The following is a 24,486-nucleotide window of genomic DNA, read 5'->3' as shown; positions in this document are numbered from 1 at the left end:
CTTAGCAACTGGCACAGCAGGATTGATGAGGGTGGGTGGCACACATACAGTCAGATAGCCAGACCCCAGGGGCAACACTGGGTGTGAGGAAAGGAGTAACTTAAAAGACAGCCTGCAAGCCTGGTGAGTGGCTGGTCTTGTGCGGAAGGGCTTGTGGGGAGGGACTGGCCCCTCTGTAGAAATAGCTGATGGGGGGATCCAGCATCTGAACTGTATTTTGCACATTCCACTGCTAACACTTTCATTTATGTCTTCGTATATACATATATATATATATTTGGGAAGATGTGATAATCTGAGCATTGGGATGACTGGGCTGGTGTTGCATTAAGGAAAGTTTTAAAAATACATTATATCATTTTTATTATTAATGGTAATGATAGGGGCCTGCTCGTTATCTTCCCTTTTGTTACGAGCACTGTAATCTGAGGATGCTGTGGCAACGTGAAATGGATAATGCAAGGGTACTGCTCATTTGGTTCTGTTTTAAAACTCCATCCTTCTTGATATTTACAACCAGAACCCAGAAAAACGACATTTTGTTGCCTTTTTCAAAGGTTTATCAAAAGCAAAGAAACCTTTTTCTTGCCTCCATTATGCAAAACAGACTTCAATAAAGAGAACCTTATACTCATTGTATGGATGGAGAAACAGAGACAAAGAGAGCAAAATACAAATCCTAAGAGTATTGCCGAATGCCTCTTTAGATCCCATCCCGTTCCCTAGGTTAAATTCTAAACCACTTGCAGGAAGGCACAAAACACTACATTATGAGAAATTTGGGTGCAAAATGCGGGCTACCCTGTGTTTAATCTTTTGCTTTAAATGCTAAAGACTGCCCTAGCCCAAAGTATGAAAGTGGTTGGAGGGGTGGTACACACTAAGCCAAGAGAAAATACAGATTGCTGTCTCCCAGCAGGTAATTTTTTCCTGTACACAGGAGAATTCCCAAATGTAAACCCATCGATGGCTACAAGATCCCTAAATGAAGAACAGTACTGACCAGGACAAAAGCAGATCCTTTCAAACCGAGAGCTCTATGCTGACAGAGACACGTTCACTCAGAAGGAGTCAGGCCTGTGCCTTCTGAGAGAAACAGGTGGACATAAGGTCCCAAACCAAACAGGTGTACTGAGCTCCAGCTGCTACCCAGCTTTTTCTAGTGCATTGCACATCCACACACATAAAGGCTGGTGAAGGATGAATGCTTTGCAATGCCGTCTGTTGTTTTAACAGAGTGAGGAATACGTCAGGTAGAGGGGCACGACTAAAGGGGCAGAGAAGGAGAGAAGGGAAGCAAATAACCACAACAAATCCCCTTTTCAGTCTCCCACAGAGAACAGAGACAATGCAGAAAGCCCTGGCAGAACTGGAAGGAACTGGTTCTTGTCACCTCACACACACTGGTCTCCAGCTGTTAATGATCTCTGTTGACATGAACATCATTTCCTCTGCGTCCTGGCGTGTATAATTGAGTGGGTCTGTGATGGGGAGACAGCACTGCCAGCTTCCAAGTCAGCAGTTACTGACAGCCTAATCTCAGCTCAAGAAATGTTGCCAAGGTATTGGCTTCTGATGCCATGTTATCTCCCCAGTTTGAGAAAGTATAGAGCTCACCTCCCCATGCAGATATAATAGGAGAGGACATCACCTTAATTCCACCTCCATTAGACCTCAGAGAGTCGACTGCGACCCCACTGACCTCATCAATATTCAAAAGCTTAACAAAAAAAGGCTATAACTGGGGAAGTCAGAAATAATGTAATGCAGTATTGATTATTTTATGGTACGATTAGGTGTAATTACATCTCTCAAATTTTATTTTAATGTTACTTTCTACTACTTTTAGCCTTTTAGAATTATCCAAAACATCTCCATTTAATGGAATGAACATGCCTTCAATTTAAATGTGAAACACTCTTTTTCTGCTAAAGTGTGACCTCAATATATTTGAAAACATAAATTACTGCTATGTATAAACCATAAAAAATGAATGATGAATTTAATTCTGGTGAAGCGTGAGGGACTGGGAATGCAATGGGGAAATACTGTTTATCTGGAGGAGAGGGGACAGCCCGGTTGGAGAGAAGGAGGTGAAACATGACCTTCTCTAACACTGAATGGGACATGACATGTGAAGGACTTGACTTTGGACTTACTGACTAAGGGCAAAAATCATTTATTCCCTGGATCAAGTCCTCAGCTGGCCTTGATCAGCATAGCTTCATTGCAATCAAAGGACTGATGCTGATTTACACCAGTGGAAATTTTAGTCCACTGTATTTGCTTGGTTATTTGATTCCCTCCAGCACTGTCAGATGAGCAGAGATGGATGTTACAGCCAGAGACCCACAGGGTAGCCTCCTAACTTTTCACTTCATCTTTTAGACCTCTTTGCACTGCCAGATTGGTGTAAAAGGACCTTTGCATAAACAAGAACAGGGCCTTAAGAACCCAACTGAACCCTCCTGTCTCTCATTTGACAGTATCACCTCACACACTATTAGAACTAATTACATTCATTACTGTGGGATCTAGGAGCCTTAGTCTTGAACCAGGGCTCCTTTACTGAAGAGAAGAGACAGCTGAGTATCCCTGTTCAACCTCTGCTGCAAGAGCCTACTCTAATACACCAGTGTTTGGGTCCCTTGGTGTTATCACAAGAGATATTAATAAATAATGATAGCCCAGAACTGCTTCCTCAGTGACCACAAAGAGGGATGTTTTTTTCCTTGGGGACCCCTGTTTTAAATGTAAACTAAGTCTGGACTTCACCAATGCTATCAAGCCCTCTGAGCACTTACTGTGCAAAGGTAAGTTCAGACTTCATATTCATAGTGTCCTCAACCTCCATCAACAAACATTTCCCTATTTTACCTCTTAACATGCAGGCAGGGAAGAAAGTATGCTCTCACCCATGTGTGTGTATAATAGTTCAAGTTTATGCCTGAGGAAAGGAATAGCAGGGTGGCTAGTAGGGTCACTGATAATGGTCTTAGAGCTCCTTCGGGCCAGTGTGAGTGACAGACTGTTAAATTAAAGTAATTTTCATATTAGTTCCTTCCCCACTTCCTGCCTCTCACCCACTGAAATCATTTAAGTATAAGCTTTCTGTATCACTGGGGGGTATAAAGGTGTGTAGGAGGAGAAATTAGACAGACAGACAATTGAAATGTAACTGCTGGAGAATCTCAGCTTCTGTGCTAACTTATTTCCATACATTATTTGCAAATGGAAAAGACCCTACACAACCAAGGTATCAAATACCTGGGGAGAATCATCCTCCACTGCATGTCTCAGCTACACACTCTGAATGACATTGCACACAGTACACTGTCCCTATCTGTGTCAGAACTGAGGAGAGGGGTGGATGCAGCTAGCAAGTCATCCTGGCTGGGCATTCATTGATCCTCAAGGTCAGTGACCAGGGGCTCCTAACAAGCTCCAGATTGCAGCTGTGCTGTTAGGTAGGTCTTGCCCAAGCATGGACTTTCAGGGCTAACTCAGAATTCTGTGAAAACGTATACAAAATCTGAATGAGTTTTTTTAAGGAAAATTAGAAAGGGAACAGGTCATGCAACAGGATAAAATCCAGCTCTTTTCTTTTAACCTGCAAGGATAACTTTAGGCAAAAACCTGTGAACTACCTCAATTGTTAAGAAAACACAGGAAACAAATTATTCACCTGAAACAATATGATCTAGAGGTTCTGTATTGCTGGGTCGTTTATTCAGTAAACTTTGAAGAAAGGTATTAATAAGACCTTAAGTCAATTATCCATCTGTGTAAGTGTTTCATATTCCTCTTCATATTTATTTCTGTTGATAAAAAAAGCACCAAGCTAGTTCTAGGCTGAGGAGACCACCAGCCTACAATACGCAACACCATCTTGCACACCAGCTCAGCAAGATCTTCCATGTGGAAAAGTGCTCGTACACTGCTTCCCACTAGCCATCACTGTATTAAAGTGCTGATTCCTCCATGCTGGCAAGCATTGCCCTTTCACAGACATTTTTACAGGGGAAATCCTTTTCTAATGGGAATACTATCACTCTCCTTACCAATTTTCTTCACAAGTCCTGACAAAGAATCAGGAGAAAGAACTAGGATCCTCTCTGCCCACTTGGAAATCCCACAGGTTTTCAAAAGAAAGATATGACTCCTGATTACAGACCCATGCCTGTAGAGAGGCAGTATGTCTATTGAGCGCCACCATACTAAAAAAATGGATTTAGCCCTTTTGGACCAGCAGAGAGACTGTAATTTTGACAGTCTAGAGCATGCCCTGATCTGCTTAGCCTATGCTATTTTACTTTGCCTCAAAGAAGCAACTTCAGCAACAGGTACAAAAGACTAAGTTCAGCCTCAGCAGCAGCACAAGATTGACTGAAATTGCAAAAATTAATTTGCAGGAAAAATCAGAGCAGCCTGAAGTCTTACAGCAGAAAGCTTACAACAGTAGAGACCGTTCTGAAGGAGCTGCATTTGTGAACATTAAACTGAACTGAAATCCACAAACCATCAGGTAAGTATTACTTGGGTTTTCCCTGGCACAGTTGGATCAGCTCCTGTCAAATTACACAAGTTTACTGAGAAGACAAAAGTGGTAATCTTAACTATGTGAAGCAAAGGAACTATCTAGTTCGATTGTCAGAGGCCAGTTTCTGAACTTCTTGAAACTCATGTACCCTATCTTAGCACTTGTTCAAACTGAGAATACAATGGGCTGTGTAAAGTGGTATTTGCAGGGATTGCTCCTGATACCTTCATAAGATTGGTCTTTGTCCCAGAACTGCTGATATGGACTTACCATGAAGAACCTGCCTGTTTAATCCACAACTTTTCAAAACACCTGCCAGCAGTTCAGTGAATTCAACAGCCAAACATCCCAGGATGCTCATCAGCTGGACTTGCTGATTTGTTGCTATCCATTCTTTCAAGTGTTCCCTTATCTGCTTTACATCAACAGTTAGGGTGCCAAGATGCTCATTACTTCCTAATGGTCCATATTCCATTTCTATATTTTTCTTCTTAAAGACCAATTAAAAAAAAGTTAAGTAGCTCAGCCATTTTAGAATCACCATTGATTCCAGCTCTCTCCTAATTTATTAATGGGCTTACCTTCTCTCTCATATTTCTTTCCCCCGATATACTTGGAAGAGCTCTCATTATTTATTGTGGCCCTTTGGGCCAACATTAACTCATTCTGTTTCCTACCTACACTGAAAGCTGGAAAGGTTTCTCCATTTGCCTCCTGGCTTCCTACCCATTGCTGGATGAGTTCAGACATCTAAAGGTTTTCAAATTCGAAAACTGAGGAAGTTTTGTATCATTCTTATTCAAGTCACATCAACTCCAGGAAGCCTTGGAGATTAAAAGTTGCAGAAGTATGTTCTAGTATCTCAAGAACATAGAAATGATAGAGTATGTCAGGAGCAGTCATCTAATCCAGATTCCACTACCACTACTTGAAAAACAAGTACTTTGGAGAAAAGCACAATAAAACTGACAAAACTGGAGCAAAAATAATTTGACTCCATGGAAGACTTCATCAGCTCCTATCAAAACAAATAAAAAACACAGGTTCAGCATTTCGAAGTGTGCTAAGGGAGTCAGGCACCTAATTTCCCAGGTTTTTTCGCTGTATTTTGGGAGAATCGCCACCTGTGACAGTTGCATTGGCTGCCAGGATTTACTAGATTTTCTCTGTTTTCACTTGAGCAAATTATTCATAAGACTGAAGTAGGGAAATCCACTCCTCCCTGGCCACAATCAAGTTTCCCATCAATTAGGCAAATTGACATGAGGTTTAACATTTTCCCACTTACATTTCCAAAAGTACTACGAAAACAACCCCTCAAATTGATATCCAAACTAACCTTGCCCTGTAAAGCAACTTCAGGAAAAGCTTTAGAAGGTAAAATCATTAACCAGAGAGAGAGAAGTATTATCAGCAATAGAAGATTGGCCAAATACAAAAATGTTTCTAAGATTAAGGAGGGATTGTCTTCAAAGTTTATCAACACAGACAGGCACTGAAAGAACTCAGGTCAGACATAAGATTAGCATTCACAAGCTCATTCTAGAGAAAAATAATTTCTACAAAAGTTTCATTCTATATTGTAGAGTAAATGAAAAAAGGATGCTTATAGAGGAGCAAATAAAAGGTACAGGTGTGCACAAGTGTACACTCATGTGGATCTGCATGCGGCACAATGTTTCTCCATAGGTGATTGTGCTTACACACAAATAGTTCTTCTTTTTCTCATTACTCTTCCTCTACCCCGCAGGTTTGCAGTAGTGACAGAGAAAAGGCTATCAAGTGCACTTTGCAACTAGTCACTCTGAGCCACATACAGACTCTGCTCTCATCCTGACTCAGATTTAGAACAAGATGACTAAAGAATAGCTTGTAGTCGCTCCCAGTTTTATCCATCATTTTTCAAGTCTCATCTGCAGAAGCAGTAGTGTAATCCAATGAGCAGCAATGTTAATCCCAAGGGAATACCAATCGCTGGGGATAGCCAAGGCCCTACTTCCTGTTTAAAGAACATGCAGTGACTGGTTAGGCAAATTGTGTGTCTGCATTTCTTATGAATATCCCTGACCATCTATTCCCAGCTCTGTTTTCTATTTAAAGTTGGCATGATGTATGCTCAGAGAGATCCTGGATGCTCATCCCTAACAGAGAGTACAAGTATCAATTCTCCTGAGATAATTCAATTCATCCATTATCATTATCTGTAGCAGAGTAGCACCTAGATGGCATACAATGCTGAATGGACACATCCTAAGAGGCAGCCTCTAACCAGAAAAAGAGAAGTTTGAATGAATAGATGTGCAGAGAAGGAAAACAGAAGTACAGGGATAGAAAGCTTCCCCCCACCCTTGACACAACACACCGATGGCAGAGCAACAAAGGCAGGATTGCTGATCCCCAGTCCAAATCAACAAGTGTAACGTGAACAGCTAAAGGCTTGAGTAGCACTCTTTGGGTACACACTCAAAACTCATTACCAAACAGGATGGATCTTCAGCTTTCCTTCCCTGATGCTTCTGTTCTTTATTGAATCAGCACTGGATGGCATAGAAACTCCAAATATAGCAGCTCAGAAATCTCTTGCCTATTCCCTACTTGCCGGCAAAAAGACTTGTTTTGATATTTGCAGGAGTGAATTAATTTGGTATTCCTGATAAGATCTCAGACACACCCCAATGACACTTACACCCACAGCCACAGAGGCTGATAACATCATCAGCTGACTTCTCTGCTCAGCAGCAGTCTTTTTCACCCGTTTCTAGGATTATGAAATACATATTTTGTGTGGCTGGCTAATGCCAAAGTTACAAAATCCATGTAATTAAGATTAATTTAAGAGCTGGATTGGATCAACTTGTGGCATCCACCCATTAATTAAAAGAAACACTTTGAATTTCAAGTGGCTGCCTTAATATTTCACTCTGTGCTGGCACTGTTAACCTCAAATTGGCAAGCAAGATGTGAATGCCCAGGTGCGAGAGGCTGGGGGCCATAGGTTACCGAAGGCTGCCTGCACTGGGAGACAGATGCCCTCTTCTGGAAGGTGCGTACACATCGTCTGCACTGGCCAGCGTACTTGATTTGGTGCTTGTACGAATACACGTACATAATATGCTCCTGGCTAAATACACACAAGCATAAAATCTACGTATGTTTACAGAGACTTAGGTACGTATGACATCTTTCCAATGCTACGCATATGCTGTACATAGCTGGTTACCTATGATGATGACATGTTTGACATATTACATGAATGTTTATGAGTTATTTCTGAAAGTTTGGGCTTTTTACTACATATGCGTATTAGCTCTAGAGAAGAGTATGTAATATCCACGTGTGCTAGATTTTATGAGCCACGCAAAGAAAACACTGAAATGGGTATGTGTTCAAAGTTGTAGGAAAAGTATTCCAACCCAGTGGAAAAAAACAGGGACAAACCTTCATCACAATTTTACATGGATCGCTTTGCAAGTTCTTTGAGGGTCCTTCCTGCCCCATTCATCTAATCTTTCCATAAAATTTGACTGTTGTTATTAACAATTTACACTGTCCCTGCACCTAAAGTCTTAAACAATCTGACATTGCCTTTGTTGCAAAAGCAAGAAAAAGAATGTACTAACAGCCCTGAAGAATTAAAAGCCTATGGTACAGAGTGTTAAAACCACACTATATGCTGAAAACTTCAGGTCCCAAGATTACCTTTCATTTGGAATGGGTCCATTTACCCCTTGGGAATGAAATGAGAAATAACACAGATTTGGAATAACTTAGTTTTTCAATTTGACTATGTTGATCACTTCATGCATATATGCAAATATGAACAAAGATACATATATGCACCTTGGGACATACTGATGTACATGCATATAAGCACATTAATTCAAAGAAGAAGTTCATTTTGATGAGATGATGTACATGCAAATAAAGTGTGTCAAATGTACAAGAACATGGAAATGTGTGCATATATATAAGGAGATTGCATTTATATGACCATATGAACATGTCTATAAAGGTCCTTAAGCAAACTTGTCAGAGAGAATGCAGACTATGTGCAAACAGCTGGAAAGATGCATAAGACCAAATGTTTTTTCTTACTGTCACAGTACAAAAAAAGTTAAGAAACTCTTCCAAATCCAGATTTTCTCTTGGATTCTACAGCTGCAGAGTCTATTTGTTTTATGTATTTTTTATAATCTGAATTGCTCTCATGCAAAGACATAATTTTAATTCATTTAGAACAAAATCTCTCCCCCTTCCATTTGTGACAGGGTCATGTCCTCAGGGGGAAAAAAGTCCGCCCCAGCACAGCATGCTGTTCTCTTCAGCACCTCCTGTTGGGTGCAGTTAAACTGGTCTCTTCAAATGTATCCCATCATTTAACCTACAGCCTGTGGCTGAATCAGAGATCAATAAATCCCTCACAACAGCTTCTGCTGGATGAGATGTAAACCAGCCACTGTCTTTCTGCCTTATTCTCTCTATATCATTCCATCAGCACTCAGTGCTGTCTGAGTATAAGGCTTTGATCAAACTAGTAGTTTCCCTTCCAGACATCATCATGATCCATATCCAACTATCCTTCAGCAGGGCAGGCTCCAACATCCCTTATTAGTGGCTTTGTGTTTTCAGAGTTGTGGCAAGTACAGGCGGGATGAGAACTTGCATATGTTTAATATAATCTAAATAACTGAGCAAGTACTGGATTTAGTTCAGTTTACAGATTGGTTATTCCCAATTCTATTACCCTTCTCCATTGCCTTTCCTGACACCCTGATCAACAGAGGTAATCCAGTCACACTTCTGATACTAAAGCAAGTCACAAACAAACGAAAGAATCAGATATAATGGCAGGTATAACCTTACCTGTCTGTGAAAAGCAGCCACATCTGGAGTGCAGTACCGCAGATGTTCAACAGAGCATGGCAAAACTGTGGTCCAGTATGTCTGCAAGGGAAAAAGAAGAATCTGATTAACATGTCCTGTACCAACTCTAAATCAGTTAACAGATTTTTTTTAAAATACACATATCTGTATTTTTGAAGCTTATGTATGAAAGCAGAGTAGGGATGAGAGGACTTGTTCGAGGTTATCACCAAGTCATTCAACAGTAGTTAGAAGTAGAACCTAGAATTAAGGAGCAACACACAGCATTGTCTATTTTTCCAGCACCTCTGCTCAGTTATGCTTAAGAGTACCATGAGATCTTTAACAACCAGAGATGACCCGGTCACCCAAATGAGCCTGCAGAAGGCTGCTGTAACTAATAACCAACACAAGTTTCCATGGTGAGGATTATAAGATAGCCACCTCTTCTGATACTAGCAGATCTCTGCCCTGCTGATAGACACGAAGCCAACCTGCACCTGAGGCCAGGGCATGGCAGCAGAATTTGAGGTGTCAGTGTACTCTACATGTGTTCTCATTCTTGGGGAAAATGTTCATGATTATTTCATTTTGTGGCAGTAATGGAAAATACATTTTAGTGCTTGTGTTCTGCATTTGCAATTCATGTTCCCATACATGATTACATTAAGTCTGTGTTCTGTCATTTTTGATGAATGTAGCTTGTTTTCTGTAAAAAACAGACTCTGGGATGGAAAGTGACAGAAGTGAAGCTGTAACAAAGGATGATCAATTTTTTATGGCCAGCACCAAATGCAGGGAAAGTCCCTGAATGTCTCTCTGAAGCTGGGGACCCTTCAGTCACAGGCTGAAGCATGACCCACTCCTGTCACCATACTGCTTCTGGCAGTCACAGGGCAACAGTGGCTAGTACTGCTTTCTTTTGCCAAAGTTGATAAACTAGCTTTCCATTAATAGGTCAGTGGCTGAGAGCAATTTGGCCTCTGCAAACAAGTGTACACAGGTAAAAAGCAAGCAGCACAGCCAGCAGCAGCGGGTGGGTTTGATTCACTTATTAGCACAGTAACATCTATGATACTCAGATACATTGTGCTAAGTAACAAGCAGAGACCCTGGAGCAGGGACTGTCTTTCCCAAAGTCAAAAAGCAAAGAAATAGGAGGAGAAAAAAAGGCATGAGGAAGAGAAGTGATTTACTCAAGAGATAACTGTCGGAGGCTCCATTGGAGATTATCAGGATAGCTGCGCTAAAGGTGGCAACCCAAAGGATTTACTCAACTTCCCAGTGACCTCAGACTCGAAAGCTAGAGTAATGCAAGTCAGGCATTCTACTGAAGGTTTTAGTTGATCTAGCTCAGACTGAGACTCCGAGTAAGAAAAATTGATCCCACGCATTTATAGGAACAAAGGGTTCTGCTGATGGCAGTTCCAAAACCTGTCTTGTGTGTTGCTTTTGTTCAGATGGTCATAAGCCAAATCTCGATCTCTGAGACTCAACAGTAACCACCCTGAATGTGAGGAACCGACACTAGAGTTTTCCCGCTTCATAAAAGCTGAGAGTAAGGTTTCTTAACACACAACTTGAGCTTATTCTGCTGTTCAAAACTCTTACTCAGGCTACAGTGGAAGTTGTGGGGCTGCTGGATTTGCTTCTGGCCCCCCTCCCCCGGGACATGTGCTCACCATAAGCAGATGGTTTCAGAGATTAAGTTCTAAGGAGGCATTAGCAGGAATATCTGCACACAGCACCCAGGCAGCTGCCTGTGCTCACACCTGTTCAAAGTTTCACAGCTTTCAAAGAATCAGTGTTCAAGGATTTTTTGCTCTTTCCTTTTTTGGAAAATAGAAGCTTTCAGGGCAAATGCAAAGCTGGTTTCTAAACTCTCAGCAATTTCTCCCCTTTGCAAACAGAATCCCTGGAGCTGCACCTCAGTCCAGTTTTTTGGCTATCATAGCCAGGCTCTGAAAAAGAATCAAGCTATTTCTCTAATCCAGAAATTACACTAACAAAGAGAGCTGCATCTTAGGTAGAAGTCAAAACCCCTTATCACAGGAAAGGGAACTCACAACTGTTCTCTGCCTTTAAATACTAAAAAAAAAAAATATTGAATCACAACTGAAAGACCAAGGGACCCACCCTTCACACTTCAGTGTATTTCTTTGGCCATATTTCTTTTGATCATCAAAGATGATTCAGACAAAACAAGAAAAACGGCAGCAGGTAGCATTGGGGGCTCTAACAGTGGTCTCCAGCTGCTGGGCACATGGTTAAAGGACATAACTCCAGCTTCTACACTGCTGAGAACAGTGTCTTGTGACATATAACATCACTAAACAAAGCTGGGGGTGCTGAGCTTGGATCACTTTTTGCAGGGAACAGGAAAAGGATCTTCCTTCATAGGAGGATTTTAGGCATAAGGTAATCTGGCAACTGGAAACGCAGCCAGTCCATACTAGTAACAACAACAACAAAAAACATCAGCAAAGCAAACATGCCAGAATGTCTCCTTGGTTTAAACATACTCTCCAGTTGCTTGCCATCAAAATCTAGGTATTTCACAGCCTACTGCAGCATCCAAGTTATGACAACATATAGTAAAAAATATATTACATACAATAATGAACATTTGATTCATTCATGTGTACCTGATTGTGGAAAGATAGGAGATAAACAACCATTCTTGAGTATTCTTGACGTATAAATAGAATTCCTAGTGCACATAAGTACTTACTAATGCACCTAGCACTCCTTAGAGCTAAAGCGTTTATGTGCTTGGATGCACGTGCTCACTACTACTGCAGTTCATACATCAGTCCATGTAATCCTCTGTATGGCAGTGTTATATGTTCTGTCTCCTGTTCTGATAACTGAAGCAAGTCATTGCATTCAAAACCCCAATCTGCTGAGCAGTGATGGGTCTCCATCACAACGTTTGGAATCAGAGGTGTTTAGCTAAGGTGATTCGTTGCCCTTTTCTCAGACCTAATGTAGCCCCCCACCCTCCTCTGTAACAACCAACAGGAACAGCCCTAGTCTTCACTCCCTCTCCTACCCAACATGATCCATTGAGGCATAAATATGAAGGGGGTGCTACTGGTAGCAAATCAGAAAAAAAGTGGGAGAAGCAGCAGACAGAAACGAGACAAAAGAGAGTGAGGCTAGCACAGGAAACCAGAAGGAAAGCAAAGGTTCAGGGAGGAGGTAGAAATTTAGACTTCACACAGCCAAAAAAAAGGAATGAATGCAGAGAGGACAAAGATGGTCAAAGACACCCTTCACTTGCCCATGGGCCACTCCACTATCCCACTGGTCCAAGCACTTCTCGCTGCTCACTCTGCCTGCAGTGCTCGTTGCTTATTAGTCAAAGCGTCATCTGCCTCCACCACCGACAAGGCACCAACCCCGACAATCAATACAGATCTGTTAGTGACATCTGTTGGGACGGTCCACGGATACCAGTGGCCTTTCACCGCGCGCACTTGTTTTGAGCAATGCCCAGCTGGTACCCGCCAGCACCGGGCTCAGCCCGCACCTCGGCGGTGGGGATGGATGCCCGGCGCCATCCCCGCCCGCCGCATGGCCAGGGCGCCGCCGCCAGGCCGCTGCCTCCGGCGAGCCGTGCCCCAGCCCCAGCCCCGGGGCCAGCACGCCGCGCCGGGCGGCCGGCCCCAGCGGCCGGCGGCTCGGGAGGGCAAAAACCTGGGCGTGGAACTCACCCCGCCGTCTACTGCAGCAGGAGGATGGTGCTGAAAATACAACCGGGGTTTACAATGTGAGCAGCGTCTGGTATCTTCTGAACACAGAAAATTAAATGGAAAAGCACAACCACACCGGGCAGGGCAGCAAATTCCTTCTGCTCTGGCACGGGTGGTTAGGCAGGGTCTGCGGGTGGACCAGTGCAGCAAAAGCTTCAATGCTTCTTGATGCCAGTTTTTTCCCTGGCTCCCTGACTGCCCCTTTCTACACCTCTTGGAGAGCTGCTGGGGCTCTGCTGGAATTTGCACCTCCACCTGCAAGTATACATCTGCCACACACCAAGGTGGGCATTTCCCAGAAGCTTCCACTAAACTGAAGTGACATATGCCAGCAGTCCCCCAACAATGCCAATACCCCATTCCCAAATGTTCAGATCCAGGTGCTTCCTAACACTGTTTCTATACAATTAAAGAAGGAATCCACAGAAAACGTAGCAAAATCCATGTGATTAACTGCATTTGCCATACATGTACTGTTCCCTTCAGAGAAGATTTTGTTTCTACTTCTTGACACTTGGAAGAAGCTCAGCAACAGTCATTTATAGAAGAAAAAAATCCTTAAAGCTCCACATAAATGTTGCAATAATCTTCCCTTCCTGTTTCTTAAAGAGAAGTCCGCTATCCCTTCCTTCCCTCGCTATTAAACAGAAGACGGACAATATTTGATATCAGGATTACAAACCTGTTTTGCAGACCAATGTAAGAGCTAGACAAGGGAGCTCTAGAACTGCCAGAGGAGAGCCGAAAGCAGTTCCTGCCTAGTAAAGGCAGGAATGTCTGTCTTCCCCTCCCACAGAAATGAATGAGCAGACCTTCAAATCACAATGGCCTGGGCATGCAGAACAGCTACATGACATCTTGGTTAGACTTGTCTACCATTGATTACTTCTGTTTTATCCACTCATAGGACTTCACAGCTTTGCTTGTGACCTTGAGGCAGCAGGAGCTGATGCTTCATCAGATGAATGATATAAAAAACTAGTTCCAATGCAACACAGTAAACTTCTTTAGAAAACAGTGTTAATGTACATGAAGTATAGAATATAAGCAAAACCCCAGTCTGATATAGTGTGGCCTGAAGGAGTTCTGGACACTTGGTTAGGAATCATAAAGGTTAGCAATCCCTGCCTATCTCAGCAAACCTCTGCCCTCCCTCCACCACCAAGGCATATGCCATTAGTCATGGCATGCTCTCATCCCTTGCCATCTGCAACTGCCGTCCCTGCATGGTGGTTTACATAGTGTTGCAAGGGCTCTGTGTGACACTGCCAGCATCACCTAGTGACATGACTATGTCCTCTCCATTAGACACCTGACTGCCACTCCTCTCCTCATCTACTGACTGTTTCCTCACATCTGATAGCAAAGTGTTCAACAAAACTGGCAAGCCACTCACAGTACCAGCAGAGTCAATACCATACCAATGCCATCAAGATCTACTGCTCTCATAAGATGTTAGCACTATTATTTTAGATTCCGATGCTAGATCCTTTTTACCTCCCTCTCCACCACAGGCTCTGAGGATGCTGGTGGGAGAAAGAAAATGGCCACATAGCTTGGGCAGAGGCTCTAGCATTAGAAACCCAAAGACTAGCTACCAGCTCTGCCACTGTGACTCTGCCATAATTACTTCACCCACCAGTGCCTCAGTTTCCCCATCTGTAAAATGAGGATAATGATAATGACCTACCTCAGAGGGTGTGGTTTTCAGATGGGTTAGCGACCAGCACTACAGAAACACCCCCTACCAATAAATAACCCAGCCTGGCACTGAAGGAATCAAGGGCACCGCATCCTCCCCTTACTGATCCTCCTAAGGAGAAAACTGCTTGCCAGAGCTCTCCTGCCTGCGACTGCGCAAATGTCCAGCCAGCTCCATCCTCATCGAACCATCCTGCGTCTATTTGATAAAGACTAATATTGCTTTTTAAATAAATATAAAAACTCCGCTTCCTCCTTGGCGAGTTCATTTTGAGTCATTTTATCTCTTTCCTCCCCCTAGATTTTTCCCCAAATAATGTGATTAAGTGAGTCAGCGTTCTGCTTTCCCTGACAGCCTCTGGATTTAATTCAGTTTGAGGACTGTGACCTTTGACTCCTTTTTACTATACTAACCCAGCTAAGAGAACACTTAGCGATTTCTCCGCTTCCTACTGGGAGAGTATCTGGTGGGGGGTGAAGAGGGGGAGCAGGGGTGGAGGGGGGAGGAAGAGAAACAAACTTTCACATAAAATTATGGTATATGGATAATTGAGAAGTTTAAAAACATGAATCTAATTGTGCTGTCCCTTGAGAAGCAGATATTGAGCCATCCTATAAAAGGCTTGGAGTATCCCAATGGTGATTTATTGCTAAATCCTAGTATTTTTCAATACATTATAGTTTTTAAATTGTGTTTAAATTGAGTGTAGAAGAGCAGAGGCCATTAGGAGATGCAGAAATGATGATTATATTTAAATATTCATGCACGCAGTACCTTATTATTGAATCTGAACACTAACAAAATCAATATTAAGTGCGGTTTGACATGAATTTATTTATGAATTTCGACTTTCTAAGTACTGTATTTTTTCACTCAAAAATTGTGAGTATAATGTAGTAATGATATCAAAACAGAGTGTCAGAGAGCATTAGCTGAGGAGGTTATAAACCTCCGTATTACAGGGCCCCATATCGCCCTCAAAAGTGCTTAGTGCACAAAACCAAAATGTTTTGGGGTGGGTGTTTTTTTTTTTTTTTTTAAACACGTAAATACACACACACACTCTCACTCACTCAGAAATAGGAAGGAAACTCTCTGTCGGAAATTGCACTGCAGTGGCTTTGATTGCTCTCCGAGCCTGCTTCAGGGACCAGGCAAACTGGGATTTGAAGACAAACCTGAATGGAGTCTCTGGGCATGTGGTTTGTGGGGGCACTTTGGTGCTCAGAGGGGAAGCTGGCTAACAGAGAACAGCCCACAAGCACAGAGTGTAGCCAGGGTCTCAGCCAGAAAGGAACCAAATATATCAGTCTGTACCAAGAACCTGCAACTCCTCTCCTACTGAGTCCTGGGCCAGTTGCATTGGGATCCCAGAAGGCGACATCAGTCAGAAGTATTCTCATTAAGAGAGTCTGGTGGCAAGTTGTGCTCAAATTGGCTGGTAGGTCTGGTAGAAAAGGATGCCCCACTTCCCTTCATAAATGTAAAGGCTGCAAAGAGAATGGAAACAGGTTGGGAGTTGCTATTGGTATGCAGTGTTCAATATAGCAGGTACCTCAAGCAGTTTTCACTCAAAATGGTGCAAAGACAGGGAAACTGGGTAGAAATCACTCCTCTTTGTCCTCTAAAAAAAAAAAAAAAAAAGCTTTCTCTATTTTGCATGCTTCCATTTTAAGGTGTTAGTATCTCAAGCAGGACACTTGGTAATCAAGTTGGAACTTCCCCAGGAAACAGAAAGACAGCTTTTGAAAGCTTGGCACTGGGTGCCACTCATTTACCCCTAATAATTTAATGGCAACACCACAGCAATCCCCCTGTTTCACTGACTCCTTGTCCTTTCAATTCAGACATCGCTGCTTTATTACCATTGCCACCTGCAAAGACTTGCTAGGTTTTTGATGGAGCTATCACTCCATCCTGCTTAAATGATCAGTGATTTCAGCTGTGGAAGACAGAAGCCTTTTTGGTAATGGGGAGGGGAAGAAGAATAATTCAGACTAAAGCCTTGACACAAGGGGACACAGAGGAGGGGTTTGTGCAGCTCTATCTACAGATAAGTGATGTATATTAAAAGCTACTGCCCTTCCTCCCCAACCAATTAATTTCAAATGTGAGAATAGTTTTGAAGATTTATTTGCTATTGACAGGAAGCTGGACTGAGCCCTCCACATGCTGTATTGTGCATCCTCCTTTGAGTCCAGCCATGGTTCAAAATACTGTGCAATCCACAGGAGGAGACACTCATCCCACTTTCCTTCAGTATAAAACGCTCCTATCCTGGCATCGCTCCCAGTGGAAAGGGCTGTCCTTTCTGCTTGGGACCCATATACCTACAAGAGCCAGACCACTTAAGACAAAAGAATTTTGGTAGCTCTCAGTCCAGTCCATTGTCAGAAGCCCACAAGGGACAGTAATAGACACCATGGCAGCAGGCTTTCTGAAGTCTTTACTCTCTGTAGAGACTGATACAGAAAGAAAAATAGCATGATCTAAAAGAAACATGATTCGTTTTTGTCTTTACTTTCTGACCATGAACAGGAACCAGTACTTACTGAATCCAATGCAAAGCCATACTGTCATCAGTAATACCAACACCCAGATATTCAAAGGGTTAATACTGAAGATGGCTCAAGCATTTAATTTGAAGCAGATTGTTGAAGAGCACAGCCCAATATACTCATAGTTTTCCCAGGTCTCTAAAATACCAGGTGTTGGCAAGCAAGAGCCACGGATGCCAAGCAAACTGCACAGTACAGGAATGGTGCTGCAGTCCTAAGGGAAATCTTTTCTGCTAGGAAGTTGTAGTAAGCCCTTCAGCAAGGTGAACAATATTCTGCAAAGTACAAGATGAAGACAATACATCCCTGGAAGTCCTTTTCTGATGCAGAATTTCTGCTCAGATTAATCTTTCCTTCCTTCTTATTCTCAGGCTTGCCTCTCTCTTCTCTGCTCAGGCTAGTAATTCCCAGTACAGCCTGCCAGGCTCTTAATGGATTGGCAATGTTCTTCAGGGACTGGAATTGACACAGAAACACATGTAAAGTATCCCCTCTTGGAAGGGGTTTGATCATGGAGCACTGACATGATGGCAGATCACACTGCCTACACAGAGGCCACACATGACAGGGCAAGCAGCAGCAAAAACATCACTCATTAAAATTAATTCCTTTCTCATTTTCATCTTAAAAGGAATGCTCAGATTTAGTGGTCTCAGCTGAGTCTCTGATGGATAGAGGTCTGCATTAACAGAGCCCAGCATACCCAGTTTGACTTGGTTTATGCTCTGCAGAATGGATTAATACAGTGACTTTTCCAGGAGTAAGAACCCAAGACTAGGGAACAGCATTGGAAAAGACTTTGTGAGTCATACTGAGGTCCCTATTACCACATATGTCTACATTGTGTCATGTCTTCATTAAACCCAAAGTGAAGCTGTAGGATTCCAGGGACCATGCAGCCCCAAGGAAATCTTACCATCTGAAAGGTTTGAGACCTTTCAGTTCAACCAGGAACCAAGCAGCAATAGTACCTGGGTGTCGGAAGTTGGAGCCATGATCAAAATCAGGGCATCACAGTACTGAAAACAATGGAAATGTGCAAGAAATAATCTCCCTTTATCATGTTTGCAACTCTGTACAACTGAAGGGTGCTACATGGAGAAAAAGGGAGGGGAGGAAATTGCATTTTCTAAGTGTAATGCACAAGACAAGTGATGTGCCTAAGGTACATAAAGCTTGCAACAGAGATTGGAATCAAGACTGGATGGTTCATGTGTCAGCATACCGCCTTAACCACAAGGTCTTGGTTCTGAACTCAGACTATACCCTTGGTAAGAGATGCAGTATAAAGGGCGCTCAGGAACATTCAGCACCCAACTTTACTCTAAGCTTTTGCTAAAAATAGTCAGGTCTTAACCGCACCACAGCTTCCACCAGCGCTACCTTCTGTGGTTAAGGACAGGACAGTTGAGATGCCTTGGGAGAGGACACCAGGCTGAAGTGCCACTGGTCTGACCCAGGTACAGCAATTCCACATTTCTCATGAGATGTCTTTCCCAGAAATGCTGAACACCATCTTGGAAACTCTGCACACAAGAGATATCTAATGCTGGCATTATTTCTAACACTAACAACTCGTTAAGTTTTTCCACTATGCATCTGTATCAATATTTTAACACAACTGTTACAAGGAAAATTGCTTTTTTTTGTGTGTCTATGTCTCCTCCCTCCCCTATTCTCTCATTAAATCAGCATGACAGATTTTAGCCTATTCCATAACTAAGTGAATATCTCGGAAATTTAAAATACCCAAAGCACAGTGACGGGTTCTGAAAGCTTTCCAGTGGTGCAGAGTATGAACAAACTCGATGGGCTTCGATCGTTCCCACCCCTTATTCTAACTACTTGCAGGCTGCTGTGAGAGAGGTCATAAAAAAATGGGATCAACTCAAATCTCAATAGGAGATAAAGAACCCAATGCACAACTTACAGCCCTGAGATTCAGCAGCATGAGCACAACAGGACTAATTTCTCAGGTAAGATCTACATCAGTGTAACACTACCACCAAGTCTGATCTGGTAATTTACAGCTGGCTCAACTTGGTTTAAGAGGCAACAGAAAGACTGGGGCAAGAGGGGATCCATTACATTAAAATGGAAGTCAGACATCAGGATATGGATTGCGCAATCTATAGATGGAAAAGGAGTAAAAAGGTCCCATTGAGATCAGTTCCCAGTACGTGCAGACCAGCCACTTACTGGTATTTGGAGATAAGATTAAAATGCATTAATGAAAGATAATTACCTCAGAAGATCAGCATAAACAAAATGGTCTGTAGCAGGGGCAACAAGCAGAGTATTCTCAGAACCAAGGAAAAAAAGGAAAATTAAAAAAAAAAAAAAGAGAAAAAAAAAGTCATTGGGGAACTAATAAGAAAACCCCCAAAAAGAAATCTGAGGTCTTTGATGTGGAATATTCACCAGCATTTTTAAAGAGGGGGATGGGGGGGGGGTGGTGGCAAAGAAAGTGCTATCACAAAGGAAAAAAAAACAAACCCAAACCCTCTTTTCCAGTAAATCGATGTATTTTGCTCTAATTTTATTAGGAATATAAAAGGAGCCTTTAGAAAAGTGCTTAGAGAGCAGAAAGAAAAAAAGAAGAGATAGGGAAGGCTAGCAGTGGAAACATTAGTCTGTCTGTATTAGGAATCCCATACTCACATTTTATTGTTACTGTCAGGATGCAAAAGGCAGCGCTTAAAACAAAATAATACATAATGTATTACAGGGGCATAAACATCAGCAGTCATTTTTATTTTAAAAAGAAAATGCAAAAAAAAATGGAGATAGCTTGCAAGTGAGGGATCCAAGGCACAGCATTTATTTCTGTGTCCACTGAGATAATCAAAAAGGTATTAGAGCAGCTGATGGAACAGGGTACCACAAAGGACTCCTCAGCAGTTTACCACTGTTCGCATTACAAGGTGGCTGTGGAAGCTCATTCAAAGAAATCATGGGGTCAGTTTCTAGGTTGGGTGGGAATTTACTCCAACTCTAAAGATGATACGATATTTAGGGAAATAAACTCCATACTTCTGAATGGCTAGTAAAGAAAATGGGGTTTGTACATTTTACACATTCTGGGAGAGAAAGCCTAGGGAAAGAGAGAGAAGAAAGATGCAGAAATAAAGTGTCACTTACGTTTTCCAGCCAGCCCTTTTCAACCATTACTTTTCTGTCATGCTTGCCTTATCTATGTTGATTTCTGCTTTTTTAGAGTTAGCTCTCTTAGTCTCTGTACAGCACACCTAAACCTCAGAGTCTAAGTCCAGCACCTTTTGTCACTGCCATAATATAAATATATAGGCTTTATAATAAATGCCTGGCATAGAAGTAAGCAATGCATGTGCCATCTGTCCTGCTTGATGGGACTACTGGGGGGGAAGGAGGGGGTCCTGCTGCAGTAAGGACCCACCCTTCCACAGACTCCAATTGTAAAATTCCTTCTCCTGCATATTGGGTGTTTGAATCAGTCCTACTGTTTCCTGCAGGTATCTGTCTACTCACAGGGCTTGTGTGTTACAGTTTACTTCCAGCGGAGACTGTCCCATGTTCAATGGGTTGCTTTCCTACCTCATGTTAGCAACACTTTATTGCTGTCCTCCTTTCCATGCCCTCAGCTTCACTGCGAGGGCTCAGTCCTGCCATTGCTTGGTCTTCTAAGCCATGCAAACTGCACAGCTGGCCCCACCCGCCTTGTTCAGCTTCCTGGTTCCAACACTATCTGTCCACCAGGAAGAGGGGACTTCTTTTCTTAGGAAGTTCTGAGAGCCACGACTGCTTCTGAGAGCATTCGCTGAAGTCAGGAATGGAAAGAACACCATATGATAGCAGAAAGTGCCGGCGACATGCAATGAAGCAGCATAGCAAAGGAAATGCTTAGGGGAATGAAGAAGATTTTAAATACAGAAATATCCCTTTAAATATTTCAGGTGACAGCTGGATCTGAACACACACCCCCAAACAGCTGGATCCTCCTCAGTAAAATAAAACAAAAACAACAAAACCAAAAACAACAACAACAAACAGAACCAGCCGGCTTTTCCCTCTCATTCCCTGTGATTCTCTGAAGGCCTCAGGGGGTACCTGAGATCCCCATATCCCCCACCCACACTATTTCTCTATCTGGTTGCACTGCTTTTATCACAACATACACACACTAACACGACACACTCAGTTTGCTGATGGGATGATGTCAAGAGGATGTGACTGCTGGTGTCCTGAATGGGTAGCCATTTGGAGGACAAGGAAAGAGGATAGGGAAGGCAGATTGGCCAGAGGGCTGGGAGCAGGCAGGTAAGAAATGAGATAGGTATAAAATAAGAGACAAGCAAGTTCAGGAATGGAGCAAGATTAGGGAAAATCAGAAGTAGAAGTGCAACGATCTGACTTTTTAACTGCCTGTCACAGTAAACCACGATGTATACACCTGCCAGAACCTGTCCCATTTACTCTGCAAAAGTAAGTGGGGCAAATCATATTTACCACAGAGCAAAACCAGGGGTGTTAAAGAAATCAAATTTGCTCTATTTGCTCATTTCAAATGATATGGAAAACAAGGGTCTGCTCCAGGAGCCAGGAATTATTGACAACCAAAGTTTAGAATTCCCTTACAGAGGTAATATGCATCAGAAAATGATGACTTAAGGAGTTCTACAGTTCTGGAGGACTTGCTCTTGAGAATTAGAGAAGAGTTAACATCTAAAGCTGGGTTTCATCCCCAGCTATGTTACTTGTTTCACTTCTCAGCACCTGTTATTAGCTACAATGTTTAAAGGCTTCACCAAAATAAATAACGATATCTCTCTCAAAACGAGGACTCTCGAGATGATCATCACTAGCGGGCCTTAGCAGTGTGTTTGTCTTGCATACAAGCACACGTATACAGAATGTGCTGATTTCAAGCAGTCTTAGAGGATACTAGTTCCTAAAATGAAGATAATTGTATGCATGCTAGAATACTCTGCTTGGGAGATAACCGTGGGTGGTAAATCAGAGCAAAGATACACTTGATGGAACTAGTTGCTGGACTGGATTGCTGTATGAGAAGCTGCTTCAGGTCAGGCCTGAAGGGCACAGAGAGCAGTTCAGAGAAAAGCGCATTGTGCACCTGTTTGGATAGCCCTTGCAGTCTCCTTCTCAGTAAAAATTATACTGGTTAGAGAAAAACTGAAAGAAAAAAAGGAAATCCCACAGAAGAAATTATGAATTGCACATCTTGTGAAAATTCTGCCCACAGCTGAGAAGATAATCTTCCCCTCCCTCCCCTCATGCCAGCTGGTCTCTGTGACATCTTTCCACTTCATAAATCTCTTCCTTGATTGAGAGGCAGAGCTGGGAAACAGCCCCTGGGGGAAACAGTTCCTGAAAAGCCTGCGTACCAAGCCAGAGGCATCTTCTCATCGAGGTACAAGGCAAGGCCTCATACTCACTGCAACTGCACGAGGGTTCTTGGCACCATCTAGTGCCAAGAAAAGAGACTACGGAAATCATGCTGGAGAAATGCTTGCCATGTCCACATGCTCTTTGTACAGTGGATTCTTCCTTGTAGCAAAGAAGCTAAAGGAGATGTTACATTATATAGGGAAGGCATTACGGAATCTATCTGGAGGGCATTACCCGCTGTTCTTAGTGGCAGCTTTGCTACTACAGGTGGGGCCGTAGACGCCAATGGTGTGTACCCTCCCTGATGTCCTGCAGATAGCAGTGGGATGGACAATGATAGCTTCCAGAGCACATGCCAAAGCCTGGAACCCTCGAGGAATCATGAAACCCTGAGCTGCAAATGAAGTTGTGTTAAAGGAATGTGGAAGACAACATAAGGTAATATCAAGGCTACAGACACTATGAAAATGGGTCTGATAGAGGGTGTAACCATCACTTCATGAGCAAAGTCATTCATCAGGGTGTATTACTCATCCACTTCCCTCCTCTCCTGTACAGCAAGAATAGTAAACAGTTGCCCAAGTTACACAAAACAATCAGCATTTAAAACAAAACAATGCTTCTCGTTTTTCAAGTTTTCCTGGAGCCACCTCCCTTCCTGTCCAGGCACATCATCTTTCATGGTTCCTGAACATAGCCACCACCACCAGACACGTGGAACTGCAATGATACTGAGCCCTAGTACTGAGCTTCCAAGAAAGTTAGCACCCGGAAAAGGCTACTAGCTTGTGATACTGACAAATTGGAGCATGCTTACTTTGAAAGACTAAAAGCATCACTCCTGCCTACAGTCCTCAGAAATCAAGTGAGGAAGAATCAATGAACTATCCAGGAGTAATGTTCTCAAATCAACTCAGCTCTTCATCTTTCTAAGGGAAGCAAGCCAAGGACCATGCTGAAACCTTAACCACAAGGCCCAGCCACTCTGTGGACACTAAAGATGCCAGGGCAGTTTCCCAAAAAGCAGGTGTTAGCTTTGGCATCCTTGGCCAGTATTTATGTTCCTCCTTGCTGCTACAAAGCAGCCTTTCCATGCAGTTAAGAGCCAGATTCCCAGAGGAACATAGGCACCCAGTTCTAATTTCACTGGGAATAAGTTGTCCCTATATCTTTGAACCTGGGCTACAGCGCTTCAGGATCCCTGACAGGCAAATGGGTGTGAGAGAATTTAAAGCCCATTTCTACCCTGTCTTGGAATTTGTGTTATTGTTCATTCCATATAAAGCAGTTCTGAAAAGCTCCCAAGCCCAAACTCCCTGCTTGCACAACAGGGTAATGATTTACATTCACTTTGCCAGGGTGCAAATGATACCTTGCGGTGCAAGGAAGCAATAGGGATCCAGACCTTGTGACAGTTAAATGGGAAATCACTGCCACGGCAGTGGATCAGACAATGTGGGTACAATCCTGTTACCTGCAATGCTCAACCCTGGGAACACGCAGCACAGTGCAAGAGCATCCACTCTGCAGTCCTGGCTCCTTTAAAGACACGGACACATGCAGTTTTAAAGTGCTTTAAGCAGCTAATTAGGGTGTCTTCCCCTCCTTTATCCCACAAGATAATTGCATTATAAAAATGAATATGTAACTAAGCAGAAACCACAGGAACAGTGATGGCAGAAA

Source organism: Falco rusticolus, chromosome 3, assembly GCF_015220075.1.
Source record: "Falco rusticolus isolate bFalRus1 chromosome 3, bFalRus1.pri, whole genome shotgun sequence".
In the NCBI taxonomy this organism is placed as follows: Eukaryota; Metazoa; Chordata; class Aves; order Falconiformes; family Falconidae; genus Falco; species Falco rusticolus.
Note: the sequence above shows the minus strand (reverse complement) of the source record.